The 18027-nt window shown below is 56.4% G+C and overlaps 1 protein-coding gene across 5 annotated transcripts in view; it reads left to right on the forward strand.

The window, feature by feature from the left end:
- The window catches only part of PLEC (plectin), a 58523-nt gene that overhangs the window by 3932 nt on the left and 36564 nt on the right, over window positions 1-18027 (forward strand). The window lies entirely within an intron of this gene.

Here is an 18027-nt window from a genome sequence, read left to right on the forward strand (position 1 = left end):
TAGGGCGGCCCCCTCCTCCTCTTCAGAGGAGCCACTCTGTGCCTTTGGCAGAACCCCCTGGCCCTGCTGCACACCCCCTCGGGCCTCTGGACCTGCCCAGGCCTTACTGCTGTCAGCTGCCCACAGCCCAGCTGCCTGGGGCGCTGGGCTCTGAGCAGGCGTGGACACAGCCCTGGCTCCTGGCCCTCAGAGGCTTAGAGAGGGTCGAGGTGGGGCCCTGGGCAGAGCTGACCCAGAGCAGGTCCCAGCTCCACATGGCTGGTTATGCTGGCTCTGCCCCCAAGGGCAGTTCAGGGAGAGAGGTCCTGCTGGGACCTTGCCTGGAGCCTGGGCAGCCGCAGTCCATCCACTGACCTCACCCAGGCAAGCAGGGGAGGTTTCACGGGGCCCAGGGCTCGCCTCCACCAGGCAGTCCTCCACTCACAGCTTTCCTGGGTCCAGGGCGGTAGATGTGCTGTGTGCTTCTCCTTGTCAGCTTCTCCTTGTCAGCACTGTGGTCGCCGATCCGTTGCCTCTGTGACCAGTTCGCTGGGGCCCAGTAGAGACACTCATGACAGTGGGCTCCTGAGCCTGACCGCCGCACCTGCAGGGAGGGAGGGTATGCCTCTGGAGGGCTGGCCTGGCCTGGGAGGGTCCATCTGGACAGGTCCAGGGCAAGGAAGCAGCTGCCCACTGGGCCACAGCTCTCCTGGCAAACCCCAGGACGAAACTGGTTATGAACTGGCCACTCTAGTGAAAGTGGGGACACTTACACAGAATGACTAGTGCTTTGTTCCAGCATCTTCCTCGGTCAGATAACGTCGCAGGGCCGTGTGTGGTTCCAGAGGCTGTCAGGGCATCAAGGTGAAGCATCCCAGCCTGAGGAGCTGTGTCCCTCTACTCCCGGGATGCCAGCCCATCTCTCAGGAGTGAGTCCTGACAGGACCCTGTGGGCTTCCAGGGTGGCTGTGAGGGCGCATCGGGCTGCCGTGGCCCGTGCCCCCTCCCGGGCTCGCCTGGTTCCTGCCTGCGGGTGCTGGGGCACGTGCCCAAAGTGGACTGGCCACTGCCACGGTGAAGCCCCCCTAGCGTGTGGCACTGGCCCGAGGGCGGGTGAGAGTGGCGAAGTGGGAGCGTAGGAGCCGGGGACGGCAGAGCGGGGCCGAGGGGCGGGGAGGCTTCTGGGGTACCCCGTGTCACCTCCCCTCCTGGCTTGAGGCAAGGGAATGGGGGGGCGGGGCTGTGCCTGTGGCTGGGCCGGGGCCACTGCCAAGGCCCAGGAGTGGCCTAGAGGAGCAGAAACGGCCAGGCTATGGGCCGCGGCCTGATCCTGTGAGCCCCTTGGGCCTCCTGGAGGCCTGAGGCCCTGGCCCATCCTGCCCCAGAGAGGAGGCCGCCCCTAGTGAGGGAGCAGAGCGAAGCCCCTGATCCCACCGCCATTGGGTGACTGCTGGGGGCTGGGGGGGCGCCGCAAGCACTAGCAGGCTCTGCCCTCGGGGACCCCTGGCCCACCGCTGGGCCCACGAAGGGCCCTGGCTTCTGCCTCCTGGCCTCTTCCCCGCACCTGCACGCGCCCCCAGCCCCACCTTTGCCCTGCTCGCGCTCGTGAGATGCACTTGCCCATCTGCCTCCAAGACCCAGCTTCTTCGCCCCTCACCTTTATGTCCCCCCACCCCACAGCAGTGGAGGTGTCACTCCCCAGCTCTCCCTCTGGAAATCCCCAGTCCTCCCCACTGGGCCCTGCTCCTTCCAGAACAATCTCCACTTCCTGTCTGCCTGAACCGCTTGCCCCTCCCCATCCTCCCTGCCTTCGCTCCAGGACAAATTCCTGCGGGGCTGAGGCCGCCTGGGCCTGTGGTTGGAGAGCTCCCTGTGGGCTGGCCGGGGTCTCCAGAGCCTGGCCTGCGACAGTTACGGAGGCAGGGCGCCCGGGGGAGCCCAGGGGGGCCTGTGGTCCCGGTGCACGGGCAGGGCTGGGGGCGGGGGCGAGAGTTCGGGTGCGGGGGAAGGGTATGTGGGGAAGGAGCCCCCCAAGCTTCTGAGGCAGCTCTTTGCATGCAGGGCCAAAGGCCTGTCCAGGCGGACAGGGCATGAAGTACAGGGCAGGGCGTGGGGAGCGCCAGCGGGAGTGTCTGGGCGGCGTGTGTAGACTTCAAGGTCGTGTCATCAGGGCTGGGAGCAGAGTCAGTGTGGATGGGGGTGGGGAGGGGCAGTGGGTGTAGAGAGGGGAGGGCAGAGGGGAGGAATGTTGGTGGGGTGGGGGTTTGGGGGGGGCAGGTGCTCCAGGCAGGGCTGGGGTAGGGAGCCTGCAGGAGGCACCCACCTGGAAGGCCTGCGTTGGTCTAGAGAAGGTGGGGCTGGAGAGGCGGGCGGGGGTGGGGAGTGTCAGCGCATCTGCAGGGCACGTGCTTTCTTTAAGACTCAGCTGGAAGGGTTCCCCCACCTCCCTGTCAGGCCCTGGGCCTGCCTGGTGCCATTGCGCCTGACGTCCTCCTCACGTGTCCCACTGTCTCCCGTCCTGGACTCTGAGCTTGGTTATCTGTGTCCCTGGCACCAGCCCCAGGCCCTCAGCCAGCACTTGCAGGGTGCCTGCATGGGTGAGTGGGTGAGAGCATGGGGTGTCATCCTTGGCGGCCAGAGCTCAGCTGGCAGGATCAGAGGCTGGCAGTTGGGCTTTTGGTCTGTGTTTATGGTCAAAAGCAAAACGTGCTGGGACTTCCCTGATGGTCCAGTGGCTAGGACTCTGTGCTCCCAGTGCAGGGGGCCCAGGTTCGATCCCTGGTCAGGGAACTAGATCCCACATGCTGCAGCTTAGAGTCCACATGCTGCAACTGGAGACTCCGCATGCCTCAACTAAGACCCAGTGCAGGCAAATAAAGAAGTAAATACTAAAAAAAAAAAAAAAAAAAAGCAAAACGTGCTAGAAACAAACAAACAAGCATTGTGGAAGTATATGAAGAAAAAAGGTCAAAGTCACACCTTGGGCCCCTAGTCTCGCTGGCTGGGGTGACCATAGTGTGTGTGTGTGTGTGTGTGTGTGAGAGAGAGAGAGAGAGAAAGAGAGGGAAGGAGAGGGAGGGAGGGAAAGAATTCAGTGGTTTTTAGTGTATTAATAGACTTGTGAAACGGTCAGCACAACCCATTTCAGAGCATTTCCATTCCCAGCCCCTGGCAAACGCTGGTCTACTTTAGGTCCCTATGGATTTGCCTATACTGGATATTTCATATAAATGGAATCATACAATTTTGTGCCTGGTTTCTTTCACGTAGCATAACGTTTTATCCATGTCACAGTGTGTACTGGTTCTTCATTCCATTTCATGGAATAACATTCCATGGTATGGATAACCTGCATTTTGTTTATCTCTAGATAGGTTGATGGCTATTCGTGTTGTTTCCACCTTTTGGCTATTATGAATGTGCTGCTATGAACAGTGGGCCAGTTTTTGTGTGGATGTATGTTTTCATCTCTCTTGGATATATACCAAGGAGTGGAATTGCTGGAACATGTGATAATTCTATATTTAACTATTTGAAGAACTGTCAGATTGCTTTCCACAGCAGCTATACCATTCTACGATCCCATGAGCAGTGTATGAAGCTTCCAATCTCTTCACATCCTCACCAGCACTTATTATCTGCCTTTTTGATTATAGACATTTAGTCCTAGTGGGTGTGAAGTGGTTTCTCTTGATTTTGATTTGCATTTCCTGATGACTAATGTTGTTGAGCACCTTTTCTTTTGCATATTGGTTATTTCTATGTCTTCTTTCCAGAAGTGTCTATCCAGAGGCTTTGTCCATTTTTAAATTGGGTTTTTAGCTTTTTATTATTGAGTTGTAAGTGTTCTTCATGTATTCTAGATATAAGTCCCTTATCAGATAGATATGGTTTGCAAAAATATTTTCTGATTCTATGGGTTGACTTTTTATTTTTTTGATGGTGTCCTTTGGAACACAAAAGATTTTAATGGTGAGTTCAATTTACCTATTTCTTTCTTGGTTGCTTGTGCTTTTAGTGTCATATCTAAGCACTATTGCCTATTTCAAAGTCATGAAGATTTATGGCGATATTTTCTTCCAAGAGTTTTATAGTTTTAGCTCTTACATTTAGGTCTTTGATCTATTTTGAATTAATTTTGGAGTATGGTGTGAGGTTGGGGTCCAACTTTATTTATTTATTTTTTAACTGTGCCTTGAGGCTTGCTGGGTCTTAGTTCCCCAACCAGGGATCGAACCCGGGACCCCCAGCAGTGAGAGTGCTTAGTCCTAACCACTGGACCGCCACATAATTACCCCAACTTTACTCTTTTGCACGAGGATACACAGTTGTTCCTGAACCATTTGTTGAAAAGATTATTCGTTCCCCATTGAATGGTCTTGGCACCCTCATGCTTTTTAATGGGTACTATGTGTTCCATTGCATGGAAGTATCTCTGCTTGTTTATCTGGTCCCTTTACGTGAACATGTGGGCTTATCATTAAAAATGATTGTATTTCTAAATTGTCCTCTGGCGTAGATGAGCCAGCAGATACAAGGCAGACTAGTTCCAATCCCTTGCCAATTGATGGATGAGAAAATTCTAATTTGTTTTAAGTTGCATTCTTTGACTAAGTGATCATCATTTCATAGTTACTCACTCTTTGTATTGAAAAGCATTGTTCATTTCTCTGTAAAGTGTTTTGTTTTGAATTATAAGAGTTCTTTATTTATTATGACTGGTAACTTCCTTGTGTGTTATCAGTGTTTCTAATTTTTCTTTCAGTTTGTTACATTTTTTAAAATAAATTTATTTATTTATTTATAGCTGCATTGGGTTTTCATTGCTGCACGCGGGCTTTCTCTAGTTGCGGCGAATGGGGGCTACTCTTCGTTGCGGTGCGCGGGCTTCTCATTGCGGTGGCTTCTCTTGTTGCGGAGCGCGGGCTCTAGGTGCGCAGGCTTCAGTAGTTGCAGCGCATGGGCTCAGTAGTTGTGGCGCGTGGGCTCTAGAGCGCAGGCTCAGTAGTTGTGGTGCACGGGCTTAGTTGCTGCGCGGCATGTGGGATCTTCCCGGACCAGGGCTCGAACCCGTGTTCCCTGCATTGGCAGGCAGATTCTTAACCACTGCGCCACCAGGGAAGCCCAACAAAGAGGATTTTAAATATCTTTTCTCTTGCCTAACTCAGCTTCCCGAGGGCAAGGTCTGTGTCCTGTTGCACCTCCTTAATGTGGTTTGAAAATGAGCAGGTGAATGGGAGGGAAAGTGGACCCCGAGCTGGACCCCTGCAGAAACCCAGACCCCAGACTGGGCTGCCACAGAGTGGGAGTGGAAGTGGGGGTGGGGAGCAGCGGGGGTGGGGTGGGGGGGTGGGGGGTGGAGTGGTGCCTCTGCAGCAGGGGCGGTGGAAGAACAGGAGCTTAGCTTGGGGGCAAATAAACTGAGATGATCGTTGAGCCGGGCACCATGTGAAGACTCGAGTTGCTGGGGGACCAGGCTGGGCACTGTGCTTGGGGCCCTCGCGGTGTGGGGGGAAAGCCTGAGGCAGAGGGGGAGCCTTCCCCAGGGGGTGGTCCGGGCAGCCCAGTGAAAGGGAAGGAGTGATGAACCAGGAGCCGGCTGCCCTTAGAGCGCCTGGCCTGGTCATAAGGGATATCGGGACCTTAGGGAGACTGTTTGGGGGCGTGGTCAGATTGGGGGTGCCAAGGGGTGTGTAGGAAGTGAGAAGGGAGGTGGAGACGGTGAGGGGTCTGGCAGTATGTGAGAGGGAGACCGCCATCCAGGACGGGGCAGTGACCTGGAGGCCGAGCTGTCAGCAGAATGCAGCCTGGGCAGAACACTGGCTGGCAGGGGCCTGGGTGGCCCGAGTGCTGTGTGACCCTTCTCATTTGCCCAACCGCACATGCTGGGGGTGGGTGTGACAGTCCCTTGCCACCCAGGGCCCTGTGGTTCAGAAGGGGTAGAGGCTTCTACAGGTGTGGGGATGGGAAGGCGTGGGGGAGGGAAGGCGTGGGGGAGGGAAGGCGTGGGGGAGGGAAGGCGTGGGGGAGGGGAAGGCGTGGGGGAGGGAAGGCGTGGGGGAGGGGAAGGCGTGGGGGAAGGGAAGGCGTGGGGGAGGGAAGGCGTGGGGATGGGAAGGTGTGGGCGATGTTGCCTCCTGGCCTCCGTTTCCCCAGTGAGACCTGAGGGGAGCCGGCAGCAGGGCAGGGGTTGGCAGCAGGATCTGGGCACCTTGGGAACAGATGCAATAAGGCTGGAGAGGGCTGATGCAGGTGGGAGGCCAGGCGCCCCCGCCCGGCGCGGGGCCAAGGGCAGTGGCCAGAAGCAGGCCCACACTGGACAGGGAGATGCAGGGCTGGGAGAGCTGGTGCTGTGGCTGCCTGCAGGGGCTGTAGGTGGTGAGGTCTGGGACCTAAGAGGGGCCTTGGGCTGGGTCATCTGGTGGTGGCCCCGGGTGATGGTGGCTGGGTGGAGGGGGAGTCAGGAACCCCTTCTCAGGTGATGGGAGGCAGGTGCCCACTTGCTCTCCATTTGTGGACCTGTGAAACTAGAACACATGTTGTATACTTCCAAAATACAATGGTGGGACAGGCATAGAGTAGACATCCCCTTTCTCAAAGGGAGAAAGAGAAAAGAATAAAGGGGTAACAAAGAGAAAAGAATAAAGGAGTCCCAAGCAAGTTTGAAATCCAGCAGGGCAAGTTCAATAGGTTTGAAGGCCTGAGAATACTCCTCTGTGACTTGATGCTTTGCTCTTTACACGTTCAGCTCTGCAGGCCTCTGCCTCTGTGCCCATGGCTCCACCCTCTGGGCCCAAAGCTGTGCCCTTGAAGTCATTTTTCCTTTTTCTTGCCGGGCAGCATATGCTTGAAGCTGAGTAGCTCTGTCACCCCATTTCCTGCCTGTAGTATCCCAGAATTCCAACAGCTTTCCTTCCTTTCATCCTGTCTCTATCCTCTTGCATCCAAGCTGGCAGTGTTTCTGCTGATACAACATTCTTATACACCTTGTGGGTCTCCCATGTATGACACAGAGATCCGTGCCATCAGGTTAGAGGCTTCTCCACAGAGCTTTCCTTGATGACCCTCTCTATCCCCAGCTTGTGCTGCGAGGTTTGAATGCATCTGTGAGTCAGAGATCAAATCTCTTCAGAGGAAGATTGTCCAGTTGCATCCTTGTCTCTCTCTCCTAACAGTGAGTCTCCCCACATTAGCATCTTCTGCAGTCTGAACAGGCCGTGAGTTTCCCAGTCACCAGTGCTGGTTCTTTTTTTGCTTAACAGTTCCTTCCACAGTTTACGTCTTTCCTCCTGCACTTTACTGTAAGGAACAGGTTAAAACCAGGTCACACCTTCCACACTTTGCTTTGAAATCTCCTCAGCTAAAGATCCAAGCTCATCACTTATAAGTTCTGCTTTCCACCCAACAGCTGAACACAGTTCAGCCACATTTTTTGCACTGTTTAATCAGGATCACCTTTCCTCCAGCTTCTGGCAGTATGTGCCTCATTTCCTTCTAAGTCATCACCAGCAGCATCTTTAACATCCATATTTCTTCCAACAGCCTGTTCAAGGCAATCTAGGCTTTTTCTATCATGCTCCTCAAAATTCTCCAGCCTCTGTCCATTACCCAATTCCAAAACCAGTGCCATGCCTTTAAATATTTGTCACTCCTGGTAAAAATGTCTTCATTAGTTTCCTGTGTCTGCTGTAACAAATGACCACAAACAGGTGGTCTAAAACAACAGAAGTTTATTCTCTCATACTTCTGGAGGCCAGAGGCCAAAATCAAGGTGTTGGCATGGCTGTAGTTTCTGTGACGGCTCTAGAGAAGACCCTTCCTGCCCCTTCCAGCTTCTGGTGGCTGTTGGTGTTCCTCGGTTTGTGGCTGCACCATTCCAGTCTCTGCCCCATCTTCACATGGCTTCTCCTCTGTGTATCTCTCTTCTATCTGTTATAAGGACACTTGTCATTAGATTTAGGTCCCACCCAGATAATCCAGGATGATCTCATCGTAACATCCTTAACTTAATCACATCTGCAAAGACCCTATTTCCCAATAAGGCCACAGTCACGGGTCCCAGGGATTTAGATGTGGACATATCTTCCAGGGGCCACCGTTCAGTGCTTTCCCTTCAAGCTGCCCTGCTGCAATGGTTGATTGGTGTTTTGTAAAGCCTCCACATCTTTTTGTTTTATGCTTGTTGTTTGATTTTTTTAAATTAAAAAAAATATTTATTTAGGATGCACTGGGTCTTAGTTGCAGCAGGCGAGCTCCTTAGTTGTGGCATGTGGGCTTCTTAGTTGTGGCTCACTGGCTCCTTAGTTGCAGCTTGCCAGCTCTTTGGTTGTAGCTCGACAGCTCCTTAGTTGCAGCAGGAGGGCTCCTTAGTTGTGGCTCGCCGGCTCCATAGTTGTGGCTTGTCAGCTCCTTAGTTGTGGCACTCAGGCTCCTTAGTTGTGGCATGTGAACTCTTAGTTGCGGCATGCATATGGGATCTAGTTCCCTGACCAGGGATTGAACCCTAGCCCCCTGCACTGGGAGCATGGAGTCTTAACCACTTCACCACCAGGGAAGTCCCTATGCTTGTTTAAAAAAAATGTGCACAGGGCTTCCCTGGTGGCGCAGTGGTTGGGAGTCCGCCTGCCGATGCAGGGGACGCGGGTATGTGCCCCGGTCTGGGAGGATCCCGCATGCCGTGGAGCAGCTGGGCCCGTGAGCCATGGCCGCTGAGCCTGCGCGTCCGGAGCCTGTGCTCCGCAGCGGGAGAGGCCACAACAGTGAGAGGCCCGTGTACCGCAAAAACAAAAACAACAACAAAAAATAATGTGCACAGTATTTTATAGTATAATTTAATTTATTTATAACTTTATAATCTAATATTATGAAGTATTTTAGGCACGTGTAACTTCTTTTTACTTAATGTTACAAGTACATCTTTCTATGACATTAATTTATAATATATTCTTTTATATGGTAATCATATCCTATTTACTCTCTTCCCATGGAACATTAGGTTTAGTTTTGTTTAGTTTTGTGGGGTTTTTTGGTATTGTAAACTGCTGCATAGAAGAGCTTTGTGGCTGGATCATTGTGTGTCTATGGCTATTGTTAGAAATAGAATTTCTGGGTCAAGTAGTATGCAAAATTTAAGCTCTAGCTACACCAGGGTGCCGTGTTTTCACCTATCAGATTGGTAAAAATCCAGAAATCCAGAATTTCTGGATTGCATTAGTGAACTGGTGGAAACCAGGCCAATGAAAATGTCTATCAGACCTAAGAACGCAGTGTGTGTGTGAGAGCCAAGGATGGCAGCCAGCGCCCTGAGGTAGGGCGGAGGCAGGGGTGCAGCGGGAGACCTCCCAGGTGTGGGGTCGGATGGTGCAGGCGAGGTGTCACTTTTTTTTTAATTAATTAATTTATTTATTCATTTATTTATTTTTGGCTGCGTTGGGTCTTTGTTGCTGTGATCGGGCTTTCTCTGGTTGGGGCTACTCTTTGTTGCTGTGCAAGAGCTTCTCATTGCAGTGGCTTCTCTTGTTGCGGAGCACGGGCTCTAGGCATGCAGGCTTCAGTAGTTCTGACACACGGGCATAGTTGCTCCGCAGCATGTGAGATCTTCCCGGATCAAGGCTCAAACCCATGTCCCCTGCATTGGCAGGTGAATTCTTAACCACTGTGCCACCAGGGAAGTCCCGAGGTGTCACTTTTTGTGTTAAAAGGGGGAAAACCAAGAATCATGTTTGTATTTGTGTGACTTTCCACATAAAGAAATTTCAGAGGGATAAAGAGGAAGCCAATCCTGACAGTGATTTCCACACTGTGTACGGGGTGGAGAGGGGACAATCTTGGGCGGAGACTTTTCCCTGTATGGCCCATGTTTGCGTCCGGGGAATAGTTCCTATTCAAACACAATATTTTAAAAAAGTTCCTAAGGTGTTCGCTAGGTACTACAGCAGCGCCCGAAAGGGCTCGCTCCCTACACATGCCCAGCACCCAGTGACAGGGTTTCAAACAGACAACAGAAGCTCGCCGATCTGATATAAAATCATGTGAGTGTCTGAAGGACGCAATTATTAAGAGTCGGTGCAGCGGGGCTTCCCTGCTGGCGCAGTGGTTAAGAATCGGCCTGCCAACGCAGGGAACACGGGTTCGAGCACTGGTCCGCGAAGATCCCACATGCCACGGAGCAACTAAGCCTGTGCGCCACAACTACTGAAGCCCGCGCGCCACAACTACTGAACCCGTGCGCCTAGAGCCCGTGCTCCGCAACAAGAGAAGCCACCGCAATGAGAAGCCCGCGCACCACAACCAAGAGTAGCCCCCGCTCGCTGCAACTAGAGAAAGCCCGCGCACAGCAACAAAGACCCAACGCAGCCAAAAATTAATTAATTAATTAATTAAAAAAGAAAGAGTCGGCTCAGGGCTGGTGGGGCCGGCGGTGGGGTGCGGGGGAGGGTCAGAAGCGCAGTTCTAGCTCGGGGCACAGTGGTCCTGCGAGGTCAGACCTCTGCATTGGGAATGTGAGTCTCCCCATGGGTCTGGTTCTTGCTTTGTGCTTGTGGTGCTTTCTGAAGTTAAGTTCTCACTGATTTTTATTTATCTTGTTCCAGAGTAGTTTCTTTTTTTTTTTTTCCAGAGTAGTTTCTGTCCTGCACTGCGAATGAAGGTTTTTTCCACCCTCTTTTGCCAGCTCGTTATTGGCCTATAAGAAATGTCTTGGGCCTTTACAAGGGTGCTGAAAGCCGGCCACTCGAGTGAGTGCCTTTGTTGGTGCTGGTAGATGGTCAGAGGCACTGGTTTAGGTGCTGAGGAGGTGCAGACTCTGAACACTTGGCAGTGCTCCGCATCCGGAGCCTAGGTTCTTTCCCCTCACACGCCCTGGATCAGCCTCGCCCGCAGCTGAGCCCGGAGGCTTGCCCTGGCCGCCTGTGGGAGTGGCTTTGGGGGTGTCCCGGCCACCATGCTGAGCCTACAGCCCTGCTGCTCCTGCTTCCCGTACTTCCTATGGGCGAGGCCCCTGGGGCGGTGGCGGTGGCCACTCAGATTTGGAGGGACGTCTGTTTTCATGTTAACGGTATGCAGCCAGCCGTCCCCATCCACGGTCTGCAACTGGGGATTTAAGTAATAGATCAAAAGTACTATTGGGGGGCTCCCCTGGTGGCGCAGTGGTTGAGAGTCCGCCTGCTGATGCAGGGTACATAGGTTCTTGCCCCGGTCCGGGAGGATCCCACATGCCGCGGAGCGGCTGGGCCCATGAGCCATGGCCGCTGAGCCTGCGCGTCCGGAACCTGTGCTCCTCAATGGGAGAGGCCACAGCAGTGAGAGGCCCGCGTACTGCAAAACAAAAAAAAGAAAAAGTACTATTGGGGTGGGACTTCCCTGCTGGTCCAGGGGTTAAGATTCTGTGCACCCAATGTAGGGGGCCAGGGTTCGATCCCTGGTCAGGGAACTAGATCCCGTGTGCTGCAACTAAGACCTGGTGCAACCAAGTAAATAAATAAATAAATGTTTTTTTAAAAAAAAGAAGTACTGTGGGGGGGGGATTCCAGAAAGTTCCAAAAGGCAAAACTTGAATTTGCTGTGGGTGCCCAAAGACAGCTATTTACATTTACATTGTATTTTAAAAAAATACATTTATTTTTGGCCACGTTGTGTCTTTGTTGCTGTGTGGGCTTTCTCTAGTTGTGGTGAGCGGGCGCTATTCTTCGTTGTGGTGCACAGGTTTCTCATTGCGGTGGCTTCTCGTTGCGGAGCACGGGCTCTAGGTGCGTGGGCTTCAGTAGTTGTGGCATGCAGGCTCAGTAGTTGTGGCGCATGGGCTTAGTTGCTCCATGGCATGTGGGATCTCCCCGGACCAGGGCTTGAACCCATGTCCCCTGCATTGGCAGGTGGATTCACTGCACCACCAGGGAAGTCCCTGCATTGTGTTTACAACTATTTACATAGCATTTGCACTGTATTAGGTTATATACAAATACTACTCCAGTTTTTTTGTGTTTTGTTTTGTTTTGTTTTTTGCGGTATGCGGGCCTCTCACTGTTGTGGCCCCTCCCGTTGCTGGGCTGCGGCATGTGGGATCTTCCTGGACCGGGGCACGAACCCGTGTCCCCTGCATGGGCAGGCGGACTCTCAACCACTGCGCCACCAGGGAAGCCCTACTCCAGTTTTTATAAGGGACTTGAGCATCCGAGGCTTTTGGTGTTGGCTGGGGTCCTGGAATCAATCCCCCTCAGATACTGAGGGTGCCTGGACCTCCTTTCCCAGTTTACTGGGTCACTTTGTAGAAATCAGAAATATTGGTGAGTTTTTATCAAATGAGTTATCAGCAGTTTTGAGATCAATATACAGGTTTTCTCCTTCAATCTATTAACGAAGTAAACCTCTATTAATAGCGTTCCTGGGAAGTACCTCATCCTTGAACTGCAAGCGTCCACTGCTTGGTTTCCCTGTGTGGACGCCTCTGACCAGGCCTGGGGTGCAGGGGTGCTGAGACAGTCATCCCTGTGTGAGAGCACTGTCCCCACTGTCCCTGCTGGAGGAAACCGCAGAGGGGTCTGTGCAGCAGGACGACACAGGACAGGACAGGACCGGGAGGCTCTCTGTAGCCCTGAGATAGAGCAGGTGTGGCAGCGGGGCTGTGGCTGCTGAGTGCCTGGTGGTGGAAGGCAGCGAGTAGGCCAGGGCTGTCTCCAAGGGGAGGAGGGTGGCGGTGGAGACAGTGGGAAGAGGACAGGTTTGAGAGATATTTGGGGGGGCAGAATGATGGGACCTCCTGATGGATGGAACATGGGGGTGGGACCCAGGATCCCTGCCCGAGGTCTCTGGCGGACACCTGGTAACGGTGCAATTTTTGAACTGGGCTACAGGGAGAGAGAGCTGGATGGGACCCAAACGGGAACCCTCTATGCCTCCTGGGCCATCACCAGGACCCCTGGGGCCCTGGCGGCACCCACCGCAGTGCTGTGGACCTGGCCCTGCGGGTGGAGCCGCACAGGGTGGCTGGTCTAGCTGAGCTCCCGCCTTCGTCAGCCAGTGGCTGCCCACGTGGAGGAGCGTTCTCCTCCTGCCCAGCCTGGTAGCTTCCCCAGGTCAGGGTCAATGCCAGGTGACGGCTATGGGGTGAGGCCTGGTGGTGCAGGTGAGATGGCCCCTGTTCCCACTGCAGGGAACAGGCACAGTCTGTAGCGGTGTCTCACTGGGTGATTATGGGGGACCCTGTGTGGAAGGTGTCTACCGGCAGGGCCGACAGCTGTCACATGTCACCCCTGCACAGGATCACCTGCCCACCAGTCACTAGTGAGCCCCAGTAGGGCAGGCTGCTCAGGGCTGGGCACAGGAGTGAAGCTGGGGAGCCTTAGTGAGGAACACGGACGGGAAGGCGGACCGGGCCTTGGGAGCAGGGGTGTGGTCTGAATGGTGGGGGCTGTGACCTGGGGCCACACCTGCCAGGGTTTCAGGAGGCTTGTGAGGAGGGGGTGCTTTGTCCCAGACAGAGGGGCTGGGAAGGAGGGGGCCTGGCTGTGGCGTAGGGGCTCAGCTTGGGTTGCAGGAGCCACAGGGGTGTAAGCTGCCTCCTGGAATTTGCAGTAAAGCTTCAAGAGTGTTCGGCCTTGCGCATGAGGCGAGTCCCTGGTGCAGGCGACCTGACAGGACCCCGGCTGGGCGTGGGGAAGCCGTGCCGGGTCAGACAGCCTGCTTTCTTGAGGACCCTGGGACTAGATCTCCTGGGCAGCGAGACCGTGAAAGCTGAGGACTGTCGGGAGGGCCAGGGCCGTTGCATCTCACCCACCAGAGCCACGCTGCCCCCATCTCTTACCCCCAGGCCCTTGCCCGCTGCAGTCCGAGGGGCCTCCCTGGCCCAGGGGAACCCCACCTACAGCTCTGTGTCCAGGCGCCCTCCACGCATACGTTCTCTGGGGTTGGCCAGACTCCTCTTCTCTTGACCTGGGGCCTTCGTATGTGCATCCGCCTCCTTTGCTGGCTAGCTGCAGCCTATCTTTCCACGGCCCCACTTTAGCTGCCCCTTCCTCTGGGAAGAAACCAAGGAATGGGCTCAGTGTGTCCTGTGGACTCTATCCAGGGGCCGTGGCCACAGCCCACTTCCCAGGCCACACCATGTGGCTGCCGTTTGGGGCAGACTGGGCAGGGGCAGGCCAAAGGCCTCTTCACTGGCCACCCCTTCTCTGCGAGCCCTTGTTTGCAAGTGGCTGCAGGTGACTGCAGTGGCCACTCTCGGGTGGGCAGCGTGACTTGAGGGGGCAGTTAAGGGCCTGGGACATTCCTTCTCTGTCCCCATGGTTCTGAAAAGTTAGGAAAAGCCACCTAATTGCGCCTGATCCTTGTGTTACCCCATTACTTGCTTTCTGCCCACATCTTTTCAGTAGCTTAAAATTATAATTTTATGAAATTCAATTATATGCAGTTTTGTTTGTTTTTTTGGCCGTGCCATGTGGCTTGTGGGATCTTGGTTCCCCAACCAGGGATTGAACCCTGGCCCACAGCAGTGAAAGCACTGAGTCCTAACCACTGGACCGCCAGGGAACTCTCAATTATATGCAGTTTTAAAACTAGAACCAGCACTAATTTTGTGTGTGGGTGAGTTTTCCTATAGTTTTTAGTTCTGTTTAAGTATCTATCAGTTTCATTTGAGATCTAGTTAGGAAGTACTCTTCAGTTACAGTTTGGATTTAGGTTCATCTGGACGTGGCTAATAAAAAAGTAATAGGAATTTAGGTGTAAGGAATCACAAAATCCTCTATTAATTTCTCATATTCCTGTTTACCCCAGGTCTGCCGCTGTTTTTTCCTGAGACTTGCCTGTGCCCCGGACTGGCTGAGTCCTGAGAGGGGCAGGGATGGGGTTGTGAGGGATCCTAGAACATCAGGCCTTCAGCCAGTATAGGGCCGCACCCGCTTCTTTGCTCATCAGCCGGTACCTGCGGGCACTGCGCTCCCCCCAGTCCTGACCCAGCACACGGTGGGCCTGCCTGCAGGAAGAGTGGTCGCCTAAAGGCAGCGGCCTGGCTGGGCAAGGTGTGGGCCCCAAGGGGCCAGGAGGGGCCTTGGGGTGAGGATGGAGGAAGAATCTGGATGTGGGCCTGGCAGGAGACGGAGGCTGTGTCTGTCCCCCACAGCCCAGCACAGAGGACCAGGGTGGGGCGGGAGGGCCCACTCCTGGGGCTTACGTTGAAGCTGCGTGCGCGCGCGGGCGCGCGTCGCATGCGTGCACATGCCCGAGGTGTGGGCGAGGCTTGCGCGTTTGTTTACGGCTTCCTGCGGCACCGTGAGGGGGCAGAGCTGACCCCACCCCAGCAGTGCCAGCGCTGTCATTCTCCCCAGGGGGCAGGCAGTGACAGTCAGTGGCCAGGAGGCTGATCCTGTCAGCAATAGGGGTGGTGGTGCAAGGAGACTGCTGAGCCGGACAGTTGGTGGCAGGTGGACAGACTGGAAGGTGGAGCCACCAGGACCTGTGGGGCTGACCCATGGGGGTGAGGACCCTAGGGTGTTGGCCTGAGCTGCTGGGTGGTAGATGGTGGTACATCCGCAGAGCCGGGAAGACAGGAACTTCCCAAGACAAGCTTTGTGGGTCTTTGCTGAGTTGGAGAGGCAGAGGCTGAATGTGTCACCTTGGGAGTCAGAGTGTCACAGGACCGGGTGAGGTGACCCAGAGGCGCATGTGGGTGGAGGAGGGCCCCCAGCTGAGGGGAGAAGGCAGAGGGCATGGAAGTGGGGGGGAAGTGAATGGTGGTGATGAAGGAACCTCCAGCCTCTGCCCCGGTGGGATCTACCTTCTCTCCTCACCCAGGGTGCTGGCTGGGGAGGTCGCCAGGAGGTCCAGACCGGTGGGTATCTCCTGTAGGGAGTGAGTGGCCATGACTTCGAGGCCAGGAAAGCCACGTGCAGGAGCGGCTAGGAGGGCACTCTGAGGGTGGCCCGTGGTGGAGGCCCGGGGACTGGGGGGTGGCGTGGGCCGTCCAAGCACGCCTGGATCCAGCCTGATGGCCTGGCAGTCCGGCTGGAGTTACCGGGGTCAGGTGACCGGGAGCAGGGGTCTGGAAGGTTGGGGGCGGTGTAGACGGGGGCAAGCTCGGGGCGGCCTTGCACTGCGCATTGATTAGTTGAGGCTCCGCCCCGGCTGGCAAGCCCCGCCCCACGCCTCCCGGCTCCTCCCCCAGGCTGCGGCTCTGGCCTGGGCAGTGCAGTGCGGGGCTGGACTCTGCGTGGCGCGCCGCCCTCAGCCCCGGCGGAGACATGGACCCCTCGCGAGCCATCCAGCATGAGATCAGCTCCCTCAAAGGTGCGGGCCGGAGATGGGGACCGAGCCGAGGGGTGGGGAGTGTGGACCAGGCAGTGACCTCTGGCTGGGTGCAGCCCCCACAGGGCAGCGGTCGGGGTCTGCCGCCTTGGGGGCAGCTTTGTGGGTGGGGAGCCGGAGCCGCAGGAGACCCCATGTCCATTTTCTGCCGGGACTCCACCTGGCGCGAGGTCCGCCTGGAGCTGGCGGGGGTGACTCCAGCCGCAGCCCCGCAGCACTGCAGCCCTGCAGCACTGCAGCCCTGCAACCCTGCAGCGAGTGTCGGGGGGCGGGGCGGGCTACTGCGGCGGCGGGGGCGGGGCGGAGGTGGGAGCCGGCCTCCGCCACCTCTCGGATCCGCACTTTCTCTCCTCCCGAACTCTGCCGAATCCCGCCCCTCTTGTCGGCCTGCCCCCCAGCGTTGAAGGGGACAGGGCAGGGCCTTGGGGATCGATCACTGGCGGGGGAGGCGCCAGGCGGGGTGGCCCCAGGCGGGCTGGCCCCGGGCAAGTCCACACTGCGGTTCTTTGTTCCGGAATGGGGGGGGCGCTGGGGGCTGCCCAAGGACCCCGACTGGTTGCCCTGGAGATCCGGAGGGGCCTGGAGTGGGGTGGAGGAGGCCGCCCTGGTTGTCCGCCCCGGTCCTTCCTGTGCTGAATCAGCAACTGCGGCTGCGGTTCCCGCAGGGTGGGGGCAGGGCAGAAAGGGGTGTTCTCCCAGCCCTGGGACCTGGGGGGCGCGGGGGTGGGGGGATGGGGTAGAGGGAGGCGTGCCGAGGCCGGCACCGCGGGCCAGACCGGGAACGTCTAGTTCCAGGCTCCTGCCTGCTCCTCCCCTCAACCCCCGGGGGCGGGGCTGGTGGGAGGGAGGGGGATTCCCCTTCGTGCCCCGCCCCCCCCCCCCCTTTCTTCAGCGTCCCAAACTGCTGCCCTCTCCTGCGGGGATGGCGTGGGTTGTCACGGGGCTGAGGGGCTTGGCCAAAGACCCGTGCAAGTCTGTGTGGAAGGAGGAGAGACCTTAGGTCTGGGGGCCTTGGGTGTGGCCTGGAGTCATTTTGGGAGGGGGCATGCTGTGGGGTCGGTTTGGTAGGAGGCTTGGGGGTTGAGGGGTTAGGTCGGGGAATCAAACCAGGGAAATGTGCGGTGGACGTATGGGGTGGTTAGGAGGGAGAGGAGGTCAGAGTGGGGCTGTGGGGTGGGCAGGGGAGTGCACGGGAGATCGGGGTGGGGGAGGGGGAGCGCAGGAGGTCCGGGGGAGGGCTGAGGGTCAGGCCAGGAGTGGGTCTTCCGTGGGCACAGGGCCGGGCCGGGCCACTGGTCTGAGTGCTGGCCTGAAACCACAGCTGGTGTTGGTTCTCGAAGCTACAGCCTTGGTGCCCGGCAGGGTCCGCAGGCGCCGCTAGTCTGAGGGGGCGTGGCCGTTGCCCACTCCAGCGCCTGCTGGGCGTCCTCCCCGAGCCGGCGCCCCGCCCTCCCCGGCCGGTGTCCCGCGGGGTTCCCGCCGGCGGAGGGAGAGCGGCGCCGCAGAGCTGGCGGGCCGGGCTGTGGGAACAGTTGGCTGTGCCTGCAGTTTCCTCTGCCACAACTGTGTCTGTGTGTGTGTGTGTGTGTGTGTGTGTGTGTGTGTGTGTGTGTGTGTGTGTGTGTGTGTGTGTGTGTGTGTGTGTGTGTGTGTGTGTGTGTGTGTGTTGGGAGCCGGCTCTGCACTGCCATGGCAACGGCCTCATAAACCCGCCCCCACGCGCAGCCTGTTGGCCGCCTGCCCGCCCGAGCC

Source organism: Delphinapterus leucas, chromosome 17 (genome assembly GCF_059928025.1).
Source record: "Delphinapterus leucas isolate spDelLeu-1000000601 "Yukka" chromosome 17, BTC_Dleu_Yukka2, whole genome shotgun sequence".
Taxonomy (NCBI): Eukaryota; Metazoa; Chordata; class Mammalia; order Artiodactyla; family Monodontidae; genus Delphinapterus; species Delphinapterus leucas.